This window comes from Panthera uncia, assembly GCF_023721935.1.
Source record: "Panthera uncia isolate 11264 chromosome A1 unlocalized genomic scaffold, Puncia_PCG_1.0 HiC_scaffold_17, whole genome shotgun sequence".
Lineage (NCBI taxonomy): Eukaryota > Metazoa > Chordata > Mammalia > Carnivora > Felidae > Panthera > Panthera uncia.
The window spans coordinates 99,474,226-99,497,383 of NW_026057577.1; the positions used below are offsets into that span (position 1 = coordinate 99,474,226).

At 40.0% G+C, this 23,158-nt stretch overlaps 1 pseudogene; it reads right to left on the minus strand.

Moving 5' to 3' along the window:
* Positions 1-11,177: 11,177 nt before the first annotated feature.
* On the minus strand, positions 11,178-12,733 carry LOC125934455 (keratin, type I cytoskeletal 18-like; annotated as a pseudogene).
* Positions 12,734-23,158: the final 10,425 nt, after the last annotated feature.

The window sequence follows — 23,158 nt, forward strand, 5'->3', positions numbered from 1 at the left end:
TAATATATTGGAGGGCGGGGCTTTCCCGAGTCGGGAGGGGGAGGGGGAAATTTTCGCCCCTGATTGGTGTAGTTCCTTTGATGGATGGCCCCAGCGGTCCAAAGAGGGCTGGTCTGTGGAGGAAGAAGTCTAGCCAATCAGCACACACTTCCCATCAGAGTCAAATTCTCCGGCCCTTGAGACCACGCCCTACTTCCTCTAAGCGTCTCTCATTGGAGAATTTTCTAAAGCGTCTTCAATGAAGGGGAGGTCGAACTAAATGCTGCACGCCCCCTGTCCCGGGTAAGGTCTCCTCTGGCAACCGGATTGACCAGGACATCCTTCCAGAGTGTACTGGGAGTTTTTGTTTCCTGTGGTTTAGTAAAGTGGTTCGGCCTTCTCTTTTTAAAATTACAGTGGCTAGTTACAAAACACAAAGTAAAGCCTTGATTTTTCATTACAGATGGAGAGTTGGTGTATTTTCTATGGGGTGGTGTATTAAATTTCATAGGTTTCTTCTTGTGAGCTTTGGATATCAATATTTCTTGCCTTAATTTGCTTTTTGTATAATTTATCAAAGAATGGAGTCGGGGTAGGTACATTCTTGGTCTTTACCAATTTTCTGAATTTTATTTTTTAACAAATTGAAAGAGAAAAGTTGGTAGCTTTTTAAGGGCTTAAAATGGAAGGTGTGTGGTTGACTCCTAAGAGGAGTACATGGGGAAATAGTTGTAGTAACTATGAATCTAAGTCCGCAGATCCGTGTGTGAAGTGAGCCCATGCCATGTTGGTGGGAAAATAATTGGCCTGAAGCCTTCCTGGACTCCCTTCCTCTTTCTCTCACTGTCACAGATGAGAAGGGTCTGCGTTAAAAGGACCTGAGGACTGGTGAGCAAGGAGTCAGTTATCAGTTCTCATGGACTGTGCTGGGATGTCTCTGTTCTCATGATCTATTCCTGGTTAGTGGCCATCTGGGCTATTAAAAGTAAAACTCTGAAAGATTTACTGGTATTTCTGCTCTTTACGGTGTATTTTCTTGAGGACTTGAGAACCAAGTCCTGAAATGGGGGCAGAGTTGTGGAGAGAAAGGGGGAGGAGAAACTGGGGAGAAAAGTTAATATTTCAAAATAACACCTCAGCCACAAAATCATGTTAGTTGACAAAGTGCAGCCTTTCAAATGGGGAAGGGGCCTTGGTCCTCCTTGAAAACAAACTTACATAATGAATATAAATGGACAATTTAAAATATTTAAAAAATACTATAATAATGTGTTAGTTTACAAATGCACATGTTTCTCTTTTGGCTTTTAGTTACAACATCATTCACTAATATCTATTGAACACATAATACGTGCCAGTGGAGGACAACATTTATTGGTCCCTGTCCTTGTGGAACATGTAAGGCTTCTGGACACTATGAACACATAGACTTTGGAATAAAACTTTTTCAAATCATAGGCTACTAACTAGCTCTGTGACTTTTAGCAAGTTATTAAATCACATTGAGTTTCCATTCTTTTTTCAAAAATGGGAAGTAAAAGCACCCTCTTCATAGCATTATTGAGAAGATTAAAGCAAAGTACATAAAGAAGTAGGCAATATGCCTGGAACAGAGTAAATACTTGCTAAATAGTAGCCTTTATTATTAAATTACTAAGATTTCTTTCGAAATGTCTTGCTTAACCATACATTTGATTGTGTTTTCTCTATTGTCAGATTTAGTGTTCTCAGCCTAGAATCGGACTATTAGAATATTATTTATTTAAAATTAATAAAAGTATCTAAGTTGCATGTATTATTTTCTATACCTATTATACTTGAAATTTTCACATGAGACTCTAGGTAATATATCATTATTTATGTAAAAATGTTTCTCTCACATTAGGATCTTATTATTATTATTTTAAAATCTGCAATTCCCTACATGAAAGAAATTGTTTCAATAGCGCTAAAGAAACATTGATTAAAAATAAATCAAGTCAAATGGATATTCCTTACCTTTTCTCGTTCCCCTCACCCCGTCATTTTTATTCATAATATTAGAATACAGACAATCATTTAAATAATTGAAAAGACCTAACTAGAAAAATGTGCAAATGTACCACCCAATTATGTGCTCTTGTAAAAGAAAGAAAATGAGCCATTCATTAGTTATGACTTTATTTTTAAAGATGTGTAGATTTAATAATGAGTTTCTGTCAGGAATAATTCAAATGACTGGCTTCTGAGGTATTTTCTAGGCTCAATGATATATGCAGCTGCCATCTTTTTACTTTCTTCTCTGTCGACAGTTAAGTGCAGCAAGAACCAAAGCTCAGAATAATAGCCTTGAGGCTGGGCAAGAATCCCAGGCAGTCACAGGAAGATTTAATCATATTCTCTACATTTTAGACTGCAGAAGTGCCTTTGAGCAACAAAAATTATAACAGGTATAACAGTGGTTGTATGTCAAATGCTGCCATGACTCATAGGGAAATTCCTAATTGGTTCTGTTTCCATCCAGGAGATTGGAGGAGGTTTTGCCTCACCCTCTTTGGGCTCCTTAACAAATGTCCAGAACTTTTGGATGTAGATTTTTCCAGTTGTGATGAGGGACTAAGAAGTGAGGATGAAAAGGATCTCAGCTTAGTACCTTCCCCTCTGTTTCCTGATCCTTCCTGGAACGAGTTATTACAAGCCCTACTACCTCCAGCTGTTCACTAGAACATCTACTCAGTCCTGTTTGTATGAAGACAGCTTGCTTGTCAGTGGCTTTTTTTGAGTCTTTACTAGCTCCTAGGATACCAGAGAAATTGTGTATTGTCTGGGTGGTGGTGGGGAGGCAGGACGAAGGATCCATGGAAAATAGATTAGTAAGGTCAGGTATATCTTGCCCTTCAGAGATTCTCACTACCTCAGAAAAGGTAACCGCTTTCAACTAATTGGGGTTTCATTATATTCAAAAAACCTAAACTTTGTTAAGTAACCACTGCTTCATAAAGGCACTGGGAAATGTTAGAGGGAGATCTCCCGTTCTCTAGCATTTAGTTTAATGGTCATAGATTCTGTTTACTGCAGGGCTAAAAGCCAAGATCAGCAAATAATAAAAAGAGTTTGCAGGGCATCTGGGTGGCTCAGTCGATTGAGTGTCAGATTCTTGATTTCAGCTCAGGTCATGATCCCAGGATCATGGGATCGGGCTTTGCATTGGGCTCCTTGTCAGACTCCCTGCTGGGCATGGAGCCTGCTTAAGGGTCTCTCTCTGTCTCTCTCTCTGTCTCTCTCTCCCTCTCTTTTCTCCTCTGCTCCTTCTCCTGCCCCCCCCCCCCCCAACCTCCGGCCTGTGTGTGCCCCCTCTCTCTTTCAAAAAAGTTTGTATTTGTCATATATTTACCATGTTCCAGGTTGTATGCTGAACTTAAACCCACGTGATCTTACTTAGTTCTCTAAAACTCGGATATTATTATTATCATTATTATTATTATTCAGAAATGAGGGATATCTTGGATACTTTCTATTTACTAGCTACCATTTACTGTTTACTAAATATACTTTATACATAACTTGAATTTGGATTTTATTACATTAAAAAAAAGTTTTTATTTTGGAACATTTCAAACTCATTACCTACTTTCAATAGCTATCAACATTTTGTCCATGTTGTCTATTTACTTTCTGTTTGTCTGTCCATTCAACAAATATTTACTGAGGACTTTGGAGGTGTCAGACCATTGTATTTTGTAGTCCAGAAGTAAAAATGTTATAGTTCTTGGGGCGCCTGGCTGGCTCAGCCATTAGAGCCCGTGACTCTTGATCTTGGGGTTGTGAATTCAAGCTCCACATTGGGCATACAGCTTACTTAAAAAATAAAAGAATAAATAAATAAATTTAAAAAATGTAATAGCTTTTGGGCCACAGGGTGTGTTGGTTGTTGCTCTCTGTGAAGATAGGGGATGGAAGGAGCAGCTGGGTCATTGTTTTCCAGGTGCATCTCTTCTTTAGTCTGAAGGCCACATTGAGGGGGTCTCTGTGGTCTTCTGCTTTAGTAGGAGAGGGTGGGAATGGGGAGGGATAACAATTCCTTTCCTTTTAAAAAATTTTTATTTAACATTTATTTTGAGAGAGAGAAAGTAAGCAGGCAAGAGGCAGAGAGAGAGGGAGAGAGAGAGAATCCCAAACAGGCTCTGCACTGTCAGCACAGGGCCTGATGAAGGGCTCAGTCTCATGAACCATGAAATCATGACCTGAGCCAAAATCAAGAGTCTGCGGCTTATCTGACCGAGCTACCCGGAAGCCCCAGTAATTGCCTTCCTTATTCAGGTTTCTGCCTAGGCTGCTACCCTGTCTTCCCCAAAGCATGTGCATATACACATACACATCTAAACAAAAGGTTTTGACATAGTTGAGGTTTGGCAAATGAAACATTGCATTTGCTAATCTTGCTTTTTTCTTCCTTTGCATTGTACTAGAATAAGGTTATGTTGTAGGTCAGAACTTTTGTTCTCTATGTTAGCCTTAAACTGTCCGAGGCCTTCCTTGCTTCATGTCACTACTTTCCTCATTTCTTTGGCCTCTTGACTCTAATTCCTGATGTGAGCTTTGAAAGATTTAGCCAACTGAAGAGGCTGGTGCAAAGGGCATTCCAGACAAAAGCAGCAGTATGTTCAAAAGGCTCCAAGGAAAGAGAGGGTGAGTGGATTTCTACAAATGGGATATAGATTACTCTGGCTAGAGGTTGGAGGGTGTTGAGCGGAGGTGTCTAACAATGAGATGGGGAAAGAAACAGTTGTTCATCCTAAAGGGCCATGTATACCATGTATACCATTCTTGGAATTTTGGACTTTATTCTATAAGTTTTAGGGAACCAACCATGGAACTTAAAGAGAATACCACAATTGGATTGTGATTTAGAAAGACCACTGGGCAACAGTGTGGAGGCTGGGAAGAAGGAATCAAGAGTGTACTTGGGAAGAGTAGTTGAGAGACCATTGTCTTAATCTAGGGAAAAAGTGACAGGATTGAACTGAGAAGTTAAGAAAGTAAAAATGGGAATGGAAAGAAGGAGATAGATTTGAGGGACCTTTTGGGCTAGAGCTGGTGGATGTGGAGACTGGTTAGATTTGATTGGCCAGGGGATCAGGAAGAAGGAAGAGTTCAGTAATAATGTTCAGATTTTTGGTTTAAGTAACAGGTTGAATGGTGATTCTATTTATGTGCTAAGATCAGGGAATACAGGAAAAAGACCAGGTTTGTAGAGGAAATATTTGAGCCAGTGATGCCTGAGGATAGCGATGTCCAAAAGACATGCAGAACAACTCTGGGCGCTCCAGATAGCTGTGGGCTTCATCAGAATATAGGGGATGATTTGAGTTATAGAAATAAATCAGGGAGAAGAGATACAGGAGAGAATGTGTTAAGGAAGCAAGAGAAAAGTTTTCAAGGAGAGAGGGAGCACCAGTACTTGTTGTAAAGAGGATAAAATGATGTATGAACACAAAAGAGAGAAAATGAAATCAATGAATATACAAACCATTCTTTCAAGGATATTGACTGTGAGGGGTGGAAGCAATGGGCAGAGAGTGCACATGATATTGAGAGAGATGTTTTGCTTTTCAAAGATGAGCTAGATTTGCACATGTTTAAATGATGCTTGGAAAGAGCCAGCAGGGAAAAAGAAGCATCTGACCACTGGAACAATCTAAAGCCTCATGTGACACTAGTCAATTTACATTTGGTCAGCTGTATTGTTATAGAAGCTTCTAGTCAAATACTCACAGATTACAATGGAAGCGAACATCACAGAGGAGCAGAAATTCGATGTATTTAGCATGCTTGAAATTCTCTAAATAGATGTTAAGAAACATCACTAAAAGCTTCATATATGTTTATGTTTTCTACAATTGTTTTATGTTCATGATTTCCAGTCTGAAATTATTTAAAGGGCTCTTCTTGATTTAAAATATTCTGGCTTGTCAAGTTTAGGAGCATTGTATCAGTGTTGAAGAAAGAGTAATAAATTAAAACATGCATTTTATGTGCCCATGTGTAGTTAAAATATGATGGAACAAAGCTTCAATTTGCTTAAGCCTTCTAAAATATCTAGCTTTTTGTTGGAAGTCGCCCATGCATAGATTTAGCTCAAATAGAATAAAAACTTCAGGCACATTATTGAAGTTTCTATTTTTAATGGAAATATGCATATATTTACATCCTGCAACCATAAATACAGTCTATGTGAGCATGAAAATACTTGGATGTGATAAATAATACTGCCAAATAGCATTGATACAGATTTCTCTATAAGACATTTCCTGCCAATCCTTGCCTGGTAGAAGAACTTCCAATAATTAATTTGGTTAAGACACAAGGGACAGACTACATTTTGGGCCTATTTCCCTCCTTATTAGTTCACAGCCTCAGTGCTTTCATATTTTAACAGTTCGTCAAAAGTTGTGAGGCTTAATTGAACTAATACATGGAAAGAGAACATGTAAGAGCTCAGTATTACATATTATTATTGTTATTATTAGCATTTTTTATTCATTTTTGAGAGACAGAGACAGAGCGCTAGCTGGGGAGGGGCAGAGAGAGAGGGAGACACAGGATCTGAAGCAGGCTCCAGCCCCTGAGCTGTCAGCACGGAGTCCGACGTGGGGCTTGAACCCATGTACTGTGATGCGAGAGCATGACCTGAGGTGAAGTTGGATGCTTAACCGACTGAGCTACCCAGGCATCCCAGTTATTATTATTTTTACGTAGGCTTCAGAACCCAACACAGAACCCAGCACAGGGCTCGAACTCACGACCCTGAGATCAAGACCTGAGCTAAGATCAGGAGTCTGATGCTTAACCTACTGAGCCACCCAGGCATCCCAAGTGTTAGATATTATTATCTGTAGGTTTAAGTAACCTTCTGAGAGATAAATTATAACCCATAGCACTGCTGACATCAGTGATTAAGTGTATTTAAACTGAGTAATGTTATCAAGACATTGCCCTTCATTACTTACAATAATAAGTTAGCCTTCCAGTTGTTTTAACCTTGAAGCGGGAATTCATCTCCTAATATGCCAGATATAAGAGCTCAAAAACTGGGAGGAGTTGGCTTAATATAAATCTAATAAACATAATCCAATATTTTAGGTTTTTCTTTAGACTTCCTTCTGGTAAGCATTTTCCTTAAGAACTTTCCTTAAGAAACTTTTCATTAACGTGAAAGTGTGTAATGGTTCCCATCAAGAGGTAATGGCATCTTCTAAGTAAACTTCATCATTGACAAAGGAATTTCACATATATTTTCTTGTCTAAACTTCCTAGAATCCTTCCCAGAGTTTCAGGGCAAAGATTACGTTTTAGTTTGCTAGGTTGCCATGATAAAATATCTCAGACAGAATGAATGGCTTAAATGACAGAAACTTATTTTCATATAGTCCTGGAGGCTGAAATCCAAATTCGAGGTGTCAGTAGGTTTGGACTCTCCTAAGGTCTCCCTTTGGCCTACAGATGGCCACCTTCTTGCTGTGTTCTTACGTGGACTTTTCTCTGTGCTCACATCTTGCTGGTGTCACTTCGTCTACTTATAATGACAGCAGTCATATTGGTTTAGAGCCACACCCTTAGGATCTCATTTAATTTTCTCTCATTAAAGGCCCTATTCCTAAAAATAGTCACAGTGGGGTTAGGACTTCAGCACATGAATTTTGAGGGGGACACAGTTTAGTCCATAGTTTCTTGGAGAGAACAGTAAGGCCAGAGATTTTTCAGGGTCACTTGGCTTGTGGTTAGCTTTTCATGATCCTATTTTTCCCCATCACACATCTCACATTTCCTGCTGAAATTATTTCTCCAGAAATGCTTTCTTGATGGCATGTATTTATGAAATGATTTAAATTCAGAAACAAAAGAATGGTATTTTATTCACCCCTGAAATCCAAGTTTAGAATTTCTTTGATTGAATTTTGCTCTAGTCAACTGAACTGACTGTCTTGGACTTCACTATTGTCTATTTTTAGATGGTCATTTCACAATAGCTTTTAGACTAGCTTGAGAAATTAAAGGTTAGCTTATTCTAATAGTCCCTAACTCACAAACCCTTCAACAAAAAACACTTAAAAAAGGGAAAGAACCTGTTATGAAATTGCTAGCAAGGGATGTCATGTTACAAACCCCTCTTGGGCCATGAATTAACTATTGCTGTTTCAGATTTTCTTTTTTTTTTTAAATAGAGGAATTAATAGAGACATCTTATGAGTATCAAAACAAATTATGTCTGCTGTGCCCTCCCTTCACCTTTCTGGAGGCTGGGGAAGCCAACAGTAAGGTGCTGGCAGATTTAGTTCCTGGTGAGATCCCTCTCTCTGATATACTTATAGCCACCTTTTAGCTCTATCTTCACATAGCAGAGGGGGTTTGGGGTCCCGGGCCCTGGGAGGATGGAAAGGCAAGCTCTCAATGAACTATTGGGACTTCATCAAGATAAAAACCTTCTTCACACTGAAGGGAACAATCAACAGAACTAAAAGGCAACCAACAGAATGGGAGAAGATATTTGCAAATGGCATATCTGATAAAGGGTTAGTATCCAAAATCTATAAAGAACTTATCAAACTCAACACCCAAAAAACAAATAATCCAGTGAAGAAATGGGCAAAAGACATGAATAGACACTTCTCCAAAGAAGACATCCAGATGGCCAACCAACACGTGAAAATATGCTCAACATCATCATCAGGGAAATACAAATAAAAATCACGATGAGGTGCCACCTCACACCTGTCAGAATAGCTAAAACTAACAACACAGGAAACAATAGATGTTGGTGAGGATGTGGAGAAAGGGGAACACTCTTGCACTGTTGATGGGAATGCAAAGTGGTGCAACCACTCTGAAAAACAATATGGAAGTTGCTCAAAAAGTGAAAAATAGAGCTACCCTAAGATACAGCAATTGCCCTGCTAGATATTTACCCAAAGGATACAAAATTACAGATTTGAAAGGGACACGTGCACCCTGATGTTTATAGCAGCACTATCAACAATAGTCAAACTATGGAAAGAGCCCAAATGTCCATCAACTGAGGAATGGATAAAGAAGATGTGGCATATATATGCAATGGGATATTACTCAGCCATCAAAAAGAATGAAATCTTGCCAGTTGCAATAAAATGGATGGAGCTAGAGTATATTATGCTAAGTGAAATAAGTCAGGGAAAGAAAGAAAAATACCATATGATTTCACTCATATGTGGAATTTAAGAAACAGAACAGATGAACATATAGTAAAGAAAAAAAAAAGAGAGGGAAGCAAACTATAACAGACTTTTAAGTATAGAAAACAAACTAAGGGTTGATGGAGGGAGGTGGGTAAGGGAGGGCTAAATGGGTGATGGGTATTAAGGAGGGCACTTGTTATGATGAACACTGAATGTTATATATAAGTGATGAATCAGTAAATTCTGCTCCTGCAACTACATATTAATCAGAATTTAAATAAAAATTTGAAATAAAAAAAAAAAAAGAAAGAAGAGCTGTCCAATCCCATCACCTGAGTCCCACCCTCCTCACCTCATTCAAACTTAATTATCTCCCACAGACCTCACCTTCAAATCCATCACATTGAGGAGTTAGGGCTTCAACATATGAATTTTTGGAGAGCACATTCACTCCATAACAGAGTTGTTTCTACTTTTTGTTTGCTATGAGTAATTCTGCGTTCATGTACATGTTTTTGTGTGGATATATATTTTTATTTCTGTTGGGTATTTACCTAGCAGTGGAATTGATCGGTCATATGCCAGCTCTATATTTTGAGTAATTACCAAGCTTTTTTTCTAAAGTAGCTACACCATTGTCCCTTCTCACCAACAATGTATAAGGGTTCCAATTTTTCCACATTCTTGTCAACACTTGTTATTTGGTGTTTTGATGATAGTCATCCTAGGGGCTGGGATATGTTATCTCATAGTTTTGTTTTGCATTTGTCTAATGACTAATAATGTCGAGCATCTTTTCATGGCCTTACTGGTCATTTTAATATCTTCTTTGGAAAAAAAATCTTTTGCTCATTTATTATGGTAAAATATTCATCAGATAAAATTTACCACTTTTAAGTGTACAGTTCACTGGCATGAAGTATATTCAAATTGTTATGCAACCATCACCACCATCCATCTTCACAACTTTTTCATCTTCCCAAACTGAAACTTAATTCTGTGCCCATCAAATAAGTCCCCTTACTTTGATCCCCAGCTCCTGGAAACTACAATTCTACTTTTTGTCTATGAATTTGACTATTCTAGGTATTTCATATAAATATTATCATACAGTATTTGTTATGTTTGTGACTGGCTTATTTCACTTAGTATGATGTCCTCAATGTTCATTCATATTGCAGCATTGGCCAGAATTTCATTGCTTTTTAAGGGTGAATAATATTCCATTGTATGTATGTACCCTGTTTTGTTTACCCATTTGTTAATCAAAGGATACTTGGGTTGTTTCCACCTTTTGGCTATTGGTGTGATGAACACTGGTGTATAAATGCCTCTTTGAGACCCTGCTGTCAAATGTTTTGAGTATATTGAAGTGGGATTGCTGGATCATATTATAATTATATCTTTAATGTTTTGAGAAACTGCCATACTGTTTTCTATAGTGGTTGTACCATCTTACTTTCCCACCAACATTGCACAATGGTCTAGTTTCTCTACATCTTTGTCAACACTTGCTAATTTCTTTTTCTTTTTTTTGATAATAGCGAACCTAATGGGTGTGAAATTGGATTTATGTGGTTTTAATTTGCATTTCTCCAATGATTAGTGATGTTAGACATCATTTTATGTTCTTTATTTTATTCTCTTTTCTTTGTTCAACTGATGTTTATTAGGTGTCTGGGCACACAGAAACAAAATACATGATCCAGGATCTCCAGAAGCTCTTAGCAGAGTGTAGTCTAATAGTAGTCGTCGTCATCGTCGTTGTCATCATTGTCTAATGCTTAAATTTCTTGGAAAAAATTACTAACTTGTCTGAGTACCCACTCTCTCTTCTGCGTAAAAGTAATAACACCCATTCCACAGGAATGGATGTTGTGTCTTTTTGTGTCCTTATTGGTCATTTGTATATGTTCTTTGGAAAAATATCTATCAAGTCCTTTCCCCATTAAAAAAAATGTTTATTTATTTATTGTGAGAGAGAGAGAGAGAGAAGGAGAAAGAGAGTGAGCACGAGCAAGGAAGGGGGAGAGCGAGAAAGAGAGAGAAAAAGAATCCCAAGCAGGCTTCACACTGCCAGTGCTCAGCTCAATGCAGGGCTTGAACTCACAAACTGCAAGATCGTGACCTTAGACTAGATCAAGAGTTGGAGGCTCAACCGACTGAGCCAATCAGACACACTACCATTTATTTTTAATTTTTTAATTTTTTAATTTTTTTGTTGACCTCTGAACTTTTTATTGGCCTCCTGCTCTCCATAGGTACCCTGCTTCTGCTGCTTCAGTGCCTCAGAACTTTGGTATCGTTGGTCTCAGGACCTTGCTGTCCACAATCCTGTGGGTGGTGGTTATCTAGATGGTTTACAAGGAATTGCTGCTATCCAGGGCATCACCGAGACTGAAGTCCTACCTGTGTTCCAGCAGGCGACGGTAGGTGGTGATCTCAGCCTTCAGCTTAAACTTGACATTGAGAAAGGAAGGCCTCATACTCTTGGCCACTCTCTGCCACTGCCCCTCTGCCTGGGCTGGGACAGCTCTGACTCCAGATGCAGCAGGACCCTGTTGAGTTGCTTCATCTGCATCATGTAGTGGGCCTCCACCTCCCAAGCTGTTCTCCAAGCTGGCCTTCAGGTTTCTCATTGAGTGCAGGTTGATTTCCAAGGTCTGGGCTGTACGTCTCAGCTCCATGAGGGTCATCTCAACTGATCCTATCTTAGTGGTCTGTGAGGTAACCACTGTGGTGCTCTCCTCAATCTTCTCAGACCAGTACTTGTCCAGCTTCTCTCGGTTTTTGAGCCAGCTCATCATCCTGGGCCTGGATGTCCACCATGATCTTGCTGAGGTCCTGAGATTTTGGGGGCATCCAAATCCATGGTCAACCCAGAGTTGACAGTTTGGTTTTGTAGACCTTTTATTTCCTCCTCCTGGTTCTTCTTCATGAAGAGCAGCTCCTCCTTGAAAGCCTCAATCTCTGTCTCCAGCTGCAGCCAAGTGACATTGGTGTCATCAATTACCTCACAGAGGCCATGGATGTCACTCTTCAAAGACTGGCACATGGCCAGCTCCATCTCATACTTGACTTTGAAGTCATTATTAGCAAGATGGGCATTGTCAATCTGCAGAACAATGTGGACATTGTCCACAGAATTTTCAAAGAACTGAGCCTTGATGGTCTTGAAGTAATGTCCCCAGTTTCTGACCTGGGGTTCTTTCTTCTCTAGGTGTTTCCAGATTTTGATCTCCAGTCTCTGATTATCAGCCTCCAGGTTCCTCACCCTCTCCAGGTAGGAGGCCAGATGGTCACTCAAGTCTTGCATGGTCTCCTTCTTGCCCTGGATTTCCCCTATGCCCACCAGACCCCTGGCTATCCTGGTGGCCATGTCCCAGACCCCCAACCATCCTGAAGCTAGAGTAGCAGGATATGGAGATCCAGGAGCTTGAACCCTCAGTGCCTGCATAGACCCTGGCTGCACTGCTGACTGGCTGAACCTGGTGGCTGGGCGACTGCACTGAGCCCAGGGACCTGTAGTTGGAGGAAAAGGTAGAGTGGTTGGTGAAGCTCATGCTGTTCCAGGAGTAAGAGGAGAGGCCAGGAATCAGGCTTGGGCCACCACCCATACCATTTTTAAATCAGATTTGTTATTGTTGAATTCTAGGCATTCCTTTTATATTTGGGATATTAACCTGTTATCATATACAGTAAAACCTTGGTTTGTGAGCATAATTCATTCTGGAAACATGTTTGTAATCCCAAGCACTTGAATATCAAAGCGAATTTCAAGAACCAATGGCCCAGTTGTGATCATGTGATGTTTGGCATCATATACTACTCATATTGCAAGACATCACTGGTTTATCAAGTTAAAATTTATTAGAAATGTTTGCGCATCTTGCAGAACAAGTTACTCACAATCCAAGGTTTTATTTATATGACTGGCAAATATTTTCTCCCATTCCATAGGCTGCATTTTTACTCTGTTGATAGTGTCCTTTCATGCACCAAGGTTTTTCATTTTGATGCAATCCAGTTTTCTATTTTTTTTCTTTTGTGGCGTATGCTTTTGATGTCACATCCAGGAATCATTACTAAATCCAATATTGTGAAGCTTTTCCCCTGTGTCTTCTTCTAAGAGTTTTATAGTTTCTCTACCCAACATAAACAGAAAAGGTTTTGCTTTAGATAAATCATTTCTCTTCTTCCTTTTTCTTTTCATGTTGTAATCCCTCATGTTCCCTATATTTACCACAAAGTGGCTAGCTAATCTGAGAATTTAACCTGTACCAATATTAATGTGTTTTTCCTATTGGTTATTTATGGCTACATTAAACAACAACAACAAAAACTACCTCAAAGCTAAGTGACTTAAAACAGTGATGCCATTTACTTACTAACAAATCCATACTCAGCCAGAGTAGACTAGAGTGGCTCAGAGACTGATAGCTGTAATTCTCTGAAGGGTCACTCACTCACTCACTCACCTGTGTGGCCTTAATGCTGTCTGGGTGGGACTTCAGCTTTGGTTGTAACCAGAATACTTGCATGTGATGTTTCCATATGACTGCTGGGCTTTCTTATAGCATGGTGGCTGGGTTCCAAGGGTGAGCACATAAAGAAAGAGAGATAGAGATTAGAGAGCAGGCAGGAGCCATATGGTCTGTATGAACCAGTTTCTGAAGTCATGCCACATTCCTTCTGTTGTTCTCTATTTGCCAAGTAGCCTAGTCCACTTCAAGGACAGGGAAAATAGGCTCTGCTTACTGATATATGGCTGCAAGGTTCTGGGAGAGCATTTAAGGCCAGGAATATTTCTGTGGCTGTTTTTGGAAATACAATCTTCATACCTCACAATGGCAATATACAAATTCTGAAAAGGCAATATTAAAAATCTAAAGAAATGATTGTCAAAATGGGAGTTTCAGGCAATAAAACACAGTTTTGGCAGAGACAGTTGGACAGCCCTTTCAGTAACATTAGGTGGGCAACCACGTATTCTATAATACATGGACCAGTTCTAAAAGGGAACAATGAGCTTTTCTAAGGATTATGTGAGTCAAGCTGTCTACGCAAAGTCTTGCAAAGTAGAATTGATTTTTGAAAACTCACTAATCTTAAGATTTGAAGAGAATGTTCTAGTAAGTTTCCTTATCATTGCTGCTTAAACTTGTGTAGAGATACTGTCATCCAGAATGGTCAGGATGTTATCAGTGTGGGTTCTTTTTTTTAAATTCTGAAGCTACCTAACTATAAAATTAGTAAAGATTAGACAGTTTAAAAGATGAATGTTGAAAAAATATTATGTCAAGGAAAGCAGAAAAGGACATGGATTTGAAGGTCATCTAGAATTCTGTGGAGAGTGATTCTGTTGGAATTGAGTGCTGAGAATATCTACAGTGCCTTATTCATGCTGTTTTTGAACTTAAGGTTTAAGTGATTTACATTTGGTAACCAGATCTTATTATTATTTCTACCATGTACCTGTCGAGAAAGTTACTCGTAACTGGGGGAAAAAGAACTACTCCAAATTTATACTGTTTGTCACTTTGCCAATCAGAAAGTTCTACAAATGAATACTTTTGATATTTTTTGCAAACTCTAGTCTAATTACCAGTACCAAATGCTGACACTCACTGGAACAGAGCATTAAGTGAATATTGGGTTGTGACAGCTAATTATTCTGATTTAAGAAGGAGTCTGTTTCTTCATGCTCTTAGTCACGGACTGTTATAGTGAGACATTGTTTTTCTTTGTTTACTCCCATGAGTTTTAGGTTAATGGTTAAGTAAACCCTAATACTATCAGTTAACCACAATGTTTGATTAACTCTCCCTTGTCATTGCCCCAGACAACAGAGCCTTTATCTTATATGTAAGCTCAAGACCATTGTGGTAGGTACTGGGAGTTCTTGTTACATAAGTGCTGATGCAAGTTACCCCCAGTTACAATAGTAGACATAATATGAACATATTCACTAATGAACCAAGCACTTATGAAATTAGTCTCATCTCAAAGATTCTTTCACTCATTAACACTTGTGTCTAGCCCACCCATCAGGTCAATGTCTTTGTCAAGCAGAATATATAATGTAAATAGGACACAGATGGATTACAAAATGAAGTTGCAAACCTTGTAAAAAGGATGATGACAGGATAGATAATTCAGAAGGGAATGATTTGAATATCAAAGGATAAGGAGGGGCCCTTGGGAAAATTGATGAAACTCTAGTATATTTTGCAAAAATCTGAAAATTGAATATGAAGGAAATACTGACTTAGGACTCTCATCAACTTTATCAAAAGAATCATGCCAGAACTAAAACAAAATCAATCCTTAATTCATTTTTTGTTTGTTGTATTAGGACATACTTGCAATTACAAACTAACTTTTAAATATAAGATAAAATTACAATCTTTGGTTTCTCTTCTCATTATGAATGTCTCTATAAAATTTTTTTTCTCATTATTTAATATGAATTTCTATTCCACTTTTAATAGACGTTGTTTTCCTGTTATTAATTATCCTCAGATAATGAGGACATCCTAAATCAATGCTCTTCATGTTGGTAGTTTTCTAAAACCTATATTCAATTATTTATTTATTTAATGTTTATTTATTTTGAGAGAGAGAGAGAGCGAGAGTGAGCGAGCTTGAGCAGGGGAGGGGCAGAGAGAGAGGGAGACAGAGAATCCCAAGCAGGCTCTGTGCTGTCAGTGCAGAGCCCAACACGGGCCTTGAAGCCATGAACCATGAGATCATGACCTGAGCTGAAACCAAGAGTTGGATGCTTAATTGACTGAGCCACCCAGGCGCCCCTAAAACTTGGATATTGAAACATTAATTCTCTCTCCAAGACTACAATACTGTAGACACTTCCTAGTCCCAAATACTAGAGTTCACACCCTCCGTTAAAAAAGTTTAGAATAACAGCAGATTTCTAGAATGCTAGAGTCTGACATGACTTAACATGTCACTGTTAAGTGACAATGCACCTCTGCAGCCCTCTGTTTTCTTGTGGAAGAAACTGAATTGTCGTCTTGTTCCCCTGTAACTGCTCCAGTAACATTGATTCTGTTTTCCCTGACTTGCATGTGTGATCTAAACATAAATTCCTCTGCTTGAAATGTCTTCCACCTTCTTTTTTCTATCCTTCTCAATCGTTATGGCCCTTTAAGATAGTTTTCAAACACAGCTTCTTCAGTGAAGAACTCCCTAGTTCCCAAAAGAAAAACAATTTTTTCTAAGTTTTTACATCATTGGTCTTATACATTTGACAGTTATCATCTTTGTCTTCTTAGCACTTATAGTAACAGCTAATTCCATCTACCTCTGTGACTCAAATCCCCTACCCCACTTTTCATCCCTTGCTTATGTTCATTAGAGACAAAGCACTGAACATTGTAACTGCCTCTTCTTGCATTTACCTTAATATTTTATTTTGTATTTTTAAATGGACTGTGGGCAATCATTCATCTAAGAGCAATTTTGCCCCCCAGAGGACATTTCACAATGTCTGGAATATTTTTTTAAAGTTTATTTATTTATTTTTGAGAGAGAGAAAGAGAGAGAGTGAGTGAACGAGCATGCACAGCTGGGGAAGGGCAGAGAAAGAGAGGGAGAGAGAGAATCCCAAGCAGGCTCCATGCTATCAGCACAGAGCCTGATGAGGGGCTCTATCCCACAAACTGTGAGATCATGACCTGAGCTGAGATCAAGAGTTAGATGTTCAGAGCGCCTGGGTGGCTCAGTTGGTTAAGCATCTGACTTTGGCTCGGGTCATGATCTCGTGGTCTGTGAGTTTGAGCCCCGTGTTGGGCTCTTTGCTGACAGCTCAGAGCCTGGACCCTGCTTCTGATTCTTTTTCTCCTTCTCTCTCTGCCCCTCCCCTGCTTGTGCTCCGTCTCTCTCTCTCAAAAAATAAATAAACCTTAACAACAACAAAAAAGTGTTGGATGCTCAACTGACTGAGCCACCAAGTTGCTCCTGGAATAATATTTGATTGTCACCACTGGGGAAGAGCTATGTCTTTTAGTGGTAGAGTCCAGGGATGCTGCCAGATATCTTCTAATGCACAGGACAGGCCCCACAACAAAGAATCATATGGTCCAAAATGTCAGTTATACCAAGGTGATTGCATGTAATGACCTCTGCTGTGTTCGTGATCAGACAACTGGGGATACATCCCCAAATTTTTTTCAAAAATTATTATAGAACTTCTTAGTGAGCATTCATTTTCTCCACCAAGGGATCCTCTAATATTATGCCTGCAGAATAAAAAAAAAAGTTTAGCTGACAGTGTTTCGGGAATGAGATAGGGAGGGGGAATTCTCAGTCCCCCTGTTTCCAGTTAGGTGCCCTACCCCTTCTCTCCTCAGTGCCCAGTGTTCCAGAGTCCAGGATCTCTCTGCTTCAGTGTCTTTATAGAATAAGTCCTGCAGTGTCTTGTGGTGGTCTGGGAAAAGTAAATTCCTGGCTGTGGTGTGGTCATGGGGATATGGGGGTTTAATGACTCCTTATACAGATTTTTAAATGATCACCACATCTCACTCTGTTTTCTGAGGTACTTGGAGCCTTCAGTTCCTGTGTGCTTCTCTCTTCTCCTTTTCTCCCTTCCCTACCCTTACATCTGTGTCCTTCCTTCCTTCTTCCTTTCTTTCCTTCTGTCCCTCCTTTCCCTCCCTTCCTTTTGTCTTTCTGTCTTTCTCTGACTGAATAGGTTTTCTTTGGAGGTATAATCTTTTTCCTGAAGTCAGGTTTTAAGCTTTCTCCACTCTGGTGAATCAGTTAGGTTTTCATCTTTCAAAAATGTGTTAACTTCTTCATCAGCTTCCTTCCATTCTCTTTGCATTTTAGAATGATATTGTTTGTATTTATTTTACTATTGATTTACTATTGTATTTATTTTACTATTGTTTACGGAACACCTGTATTCAGTCAGCCACCTTAGAAGAAGTCCAAAGTGTCCTTAGTCTTTTTTTAAAAATATTTATTTGTTGAGAGAGAGAGAGAGAGAGAGAGAATTCCAAGCAGGCTCTGTGTGTTGTTAGCGCAGAGCCTGATGTGTGAGATTATGACCTGAGCTAAAATCAAGAGTTGGATGCTTAACCAATTGAGCCACCCAGTTGCCCCCAAAATGCCCTTAGTCATTTTGCATGGCTTTGGAGTATTGGCTAATACAAGATTGCCATAAAAGAATGAAGTGATTCTTACTCCAGAGATTCATTTTTTCCCCTTTTTTCTGGCATAGGGGGTGCGATATACATGCAAAGGCAGATAACCAGAGAGCATACACATCAGATCTGGGACAGCAGTGTTCACTGGAGAAAATTCATAGAGACAGAAGTAGCAGGCAGGTTGTTAACTTTTGTCCACTCATTCTAGGGCAGTACAGAAGTCTAGCAAAATCAGTATTGCCAGGAAGCAGAATTCTGGGGCTACTGAGCTAGGTAGGCAAAGTCCTTTGTGCACCATTGACATGGTAGCAGTGGAACTGCCCACCTCAGGGGGTTCTGCAAAAGCAGACAGTGAGGATAGTGGCAACAGTCACAATGGACTGAAGATTAGATGACTTCTGTTGCTTTTTCAGGTGCTGGTAAGCTCCCAACATTCCCATGTAACTCTGGAAAAGGAAATGATGACAGAGCTGGGTTAAAGGGAAATACATGTGAAATTTCTTACACACTTGGACAATTAAGTGTCACATAGAATATGTATGTTTGAGATGTTGTCCCCCTGTCTCACTATGGCCTGACTTAAAATGAAACTAGGATGTTTTTAAGGCTTGTTGAACCAAAAGAGACTTGATCTTTTTCGCTGCAGAGAGGGCAGACTATTTATTGCTATGAAAACTTTAGTTTGTTGGCCCTTGACGTTTAGAACTATGGGGGGGGTGGGGCATTATAGTGTTCGAGAAGTAGAAGTGAGTTTAAACAGCACAATGGGAAAAGGGGTGAGGGCAGGTTGAGTCTAGATGATATAGACTAGTATGGGGCAGACAAAGACTAATGGAGCACATGCTCTCTCCTGTGGTCCCTGCTTTCTCCAGGAACCAGGTTATTGTGCAAAACCAAACTCTGCATACTGAGCAAAACAAAGCAGAAAGATGAGTTCATTGCAACAGTTTTGACGTGCAAGCCCAGAAACTCAAGACTATGGAGCAATGAGTTCCAAGTTGCTCACAGACTGAAGGACTTTTATAGGGTAAATGCAGAAGTTATCTGGCTTGTTCAGCTGATTGGTTGCCAGGTGGTCTTTTTCCTTATCTGGAATAGGGTGGCTGAGTCAGGGCAACAAGGATGTCCAGAGATGCTGTGAAGAGCCTTGGTGTTTGGGGTTTGGCTGGCATCCTCTGCTGATCTCTGAGGAGAGTTGTGAATTCCTGTGAGGTGAGGTTAACTTTTGTTCTTTTTTATACACCTGCATTGACCGTCTCCATTTTTCCCCTGACATAATGACTCCATTTGAGTTTGGTTCTACATTGTCATTGCAGGAACTGGCTCAGAGAGGACCTGCTTCCCTTGCCTCTCACGTCTTATGTTGATCAAGGGCTTCCAGCTGTGTTGGCAGGTGTCACAGAGGAAGGAGGATCACGGATGTGTGAGCACCACCTGACTTAGTCGGGGAAATGGATCAAATCCAGACTGGTGAGTCCTGTGCCTCGGGGTGTAGTACGAATGACATTTCTGGGGATAGGATGATGGGGGAATTTGGTTTGGAGGCTGAGAAGGACCACTTTCAGGATAAAATTAAATCTTGGCTAAGACAGATCATGTGTTTCAAAGTAAGTAGACTGAAGAGTTCTTTCTTGGGTTAAAAATATCACTGTTTGTCTTCTTTTCATTTGAAATAGCTTATTTTGCAGTTATTTATGAAAAGATGCTATGAGCAAACAACATTTCACAATTAAGTACTTTACAGGATCTGTCAAAGAAGATAGAGAGTATCTTACTAACAAGTGAATGTTTTCAAAAGCCTAGAATTCAACCATTTAGATACCATCCTGTGTGCTAGCTATGAAGTAACTGTGATTTTAGCTAAAAAGAAAAGAAAAGAACCCTTCAGTGAATAGGAAGTAATAAAGAAATTCTTTAATGCAAATTGTATTTGCTTTATATATATATGTATATATATATGTATACATATATCTGTGTGTACATAGTATGTGTGTAAGTATACATGTATATTTATATATGTAAAATTTACAACAGGCAACCTGTGGCAAGTTTGAGAGGGCAGTGACATGTACCAGAGTGGGTGTAACTGTTCTTAACCATCTCTTTTTTCCATATTGAAGCCAGTCCCAGAACAATGGCCTAGGTGCCCCAGTGCCAGTAAACACAATCCTTCTGGAACTCTCTGGCTCTGTTTTTGGTGATGCCACAGGGTGTGGGCTTGTTTTGTTAAAGTAATTACACAAGCTGGCCGTTAGACTGGGGTACCTCTAATGCTTGTTAGCCTGCTGAGCAAACCAAAACCTGAGCCAGGGCCAATGCACTGGAACCTGAGAAAATCAAACTGAAGAACAATCACAAACAGTCAACCAGGCATTCCCAAATAAGGCAAGCACTTAAGCTATCACCAATCAAATAATTTCCTTCTTTGCTTCTAGGTCTCCTCTCTAAAAACCTCTCCCCTAGTGCCTGTCAGTGGAGCAACTCCTAACCACTGACCGTTTGGCACTGCCTGATTCCAATCAATGTCTGCTCAGCTTAAGTTTTGAAAATGTTAAGGTGCCTCAGTTTAGACTTTAACAGTTTTCTTTCATTGCAACATAGTGGCAAAGAGCATTGGAAGTCGAGGGAGTAAATAGGGAGAACAGGCCTCAGAGTTTGTTTTGGTCTGAGGCTTAGGAGAAAGAAAGCTTCTACCTGGTTCAACTTGATTATTAGATTTCTGCTCTTGAGATTGGGTTCAAGGCCTGGCTGGTATTAAAGTGTTCCTTTCCTCTCCTGTGTCTGGTTAAGAGCAATGATAATAGCTATTATAATTCTCCTATTTCTGAGTTTGCTGCCTGTAATAACATCCAATACCTCTTAATATGATTCCAGTTTCTAACACAGCATAAGATTCACAGCCCTGCACAAGCCAGTGATATCCTACCTTTTGAGTTGATTTATTGGTTCTTTCATTAGATTTCTTGGTGTCTTCAGAACACATGATTTTTCTTATGAATCTATTTTATTGTCGATTGGCTTATATACAACACCCAGTGCTCATCCTAACAGGTGCCTTCCTCAATGCCCATCAACCGTTTTATCCTCTCTCCTCCCCTATCGACCCCCAGTTTGTTCTCTGTTGGTTTTTTTTTACTTTTATTTATTTTTGAGACAGAGAGAGACAGAGCATGAACAGGGGAGGGGCAGAGAGAGAGGGAGACACAGAATCGGAAGCAGGCTCCAGGCTCCGAGCCATCAGCCCAGAGCCCGACGTGGGGCTTGAACTCACGCACCGTGAGATCATGACCTGAGCCGAAGTTGGACGCTTAACTGACCGAGCCACCCAGGCGCCCCTGTTCTCTGTTTTTAAGAGTCTTTTGTGGTTTGCCTCCCTCCCTCTCTGTAACTATTTTTTCCCCCATCCCTTTCCCCATGGTCTTCTGTTAAGTTTCTCAAGATCCACATATGAGTGAAAATGATACCTGTCCTTCTCTGACTTATTTCACCCAGCATAATACCTTTCAGTTCCATCCATCTTGCTGCAAATGGCATGATTTCATTCTTTCTCATTGCCAAGTAGTATTCCATTGTATACATAAACCTCATTTTCTATATCCATTCATCAGTTGATGAACACTTAGGCTCTTTCCATAATTTGGCTATTGTTGAAAATGCTGCTATAAACATTGGGGTACAAGTGCCCCTATGCATCAGCACTCCTGTATCCCTGGAACCTCCACACTGTTTTCCAGAGAGGCTGCATCAGTTTGCATTCCCACCAACAGTGCAAGAGCGTTTCCGTTTCTTCACATCCTTGCCAGCATCTGTTGTTTCCTGTTCATTTTAGCCACTCTCACCGGCGTGAGGTGGTATCTCAGTGTGGCTTTGATTTGTATTTCCCTGATGATGAGTGATGTTGAGCATCTTTTCGTGTGTGTGTTGGCCATCTGAATGTCTTCTTTGGAAAAGTGTCTACTCATGTCTTCTGCTCATTTATTCACTGGATTTGTGTGTGTGTGTGTGGGGGAAACACATGATTTAATGAGATTGTACCTTTGTGCTTTCCATTTTCATTGACTAGCAGCTTACTTTCAATTCACCCTTCAAGGCTGTTTTAGTTTCCTGGGGCCACCGTTACAAATTATCACACATTTGGTGACTTAACACAACAGAAATTTATGCTGTCACACAGTTCTGGAGGCCAGAAGTCCAAAATTAAGATGTTGGCAGAATTGGTTCCTTTTGGAGACTTTGAGCCCCTCTCCCAGCTTCTGGTGGGGGCCAGAAATCCTTGGCATTCCTTGCCCTGTCACTCCAGCTTCTTCCTCGATCCTCACGTGACCTTTTCCTCATTTCTCCTCTTCTCAAGTCTCCCTCTTCTTTTAATGTTTATTTATTTTTGAGAGACAGAGAGAGACAGAGCATGAGCAGGGGAGGGCAGAGAGAGGGAGAGACACAGAATCCGAAGCAGGCTCCAGGCTCTGAGCTGTCAGCACAGAGCCTGATGCAGGGCTCGGACCCACGAACCATGAGATCATGACCTGAGCTGAAGTCGGATGCTCAACCAACTGAGCCACCCACCCTCCCTCTCCTTTCTCTTAGAAGAATACTACTAGTCATTGAATTTAGGGCCCACTCTAAATCCAGGGTGATCTCATCACAAAATCCTTAATTACATCTGCATAGACCCCTTTTCCAAATGATATCACATTCACAGAAACTGGATGTTAGGACTTAAATATATCTCTTGGAGGGGGGGCATTATTCAACCGATTACAATGGCTTAACTCACTTTTCTTGCTGAAGACTTTCCAGAATGGTCCACACTATTTCTACCTC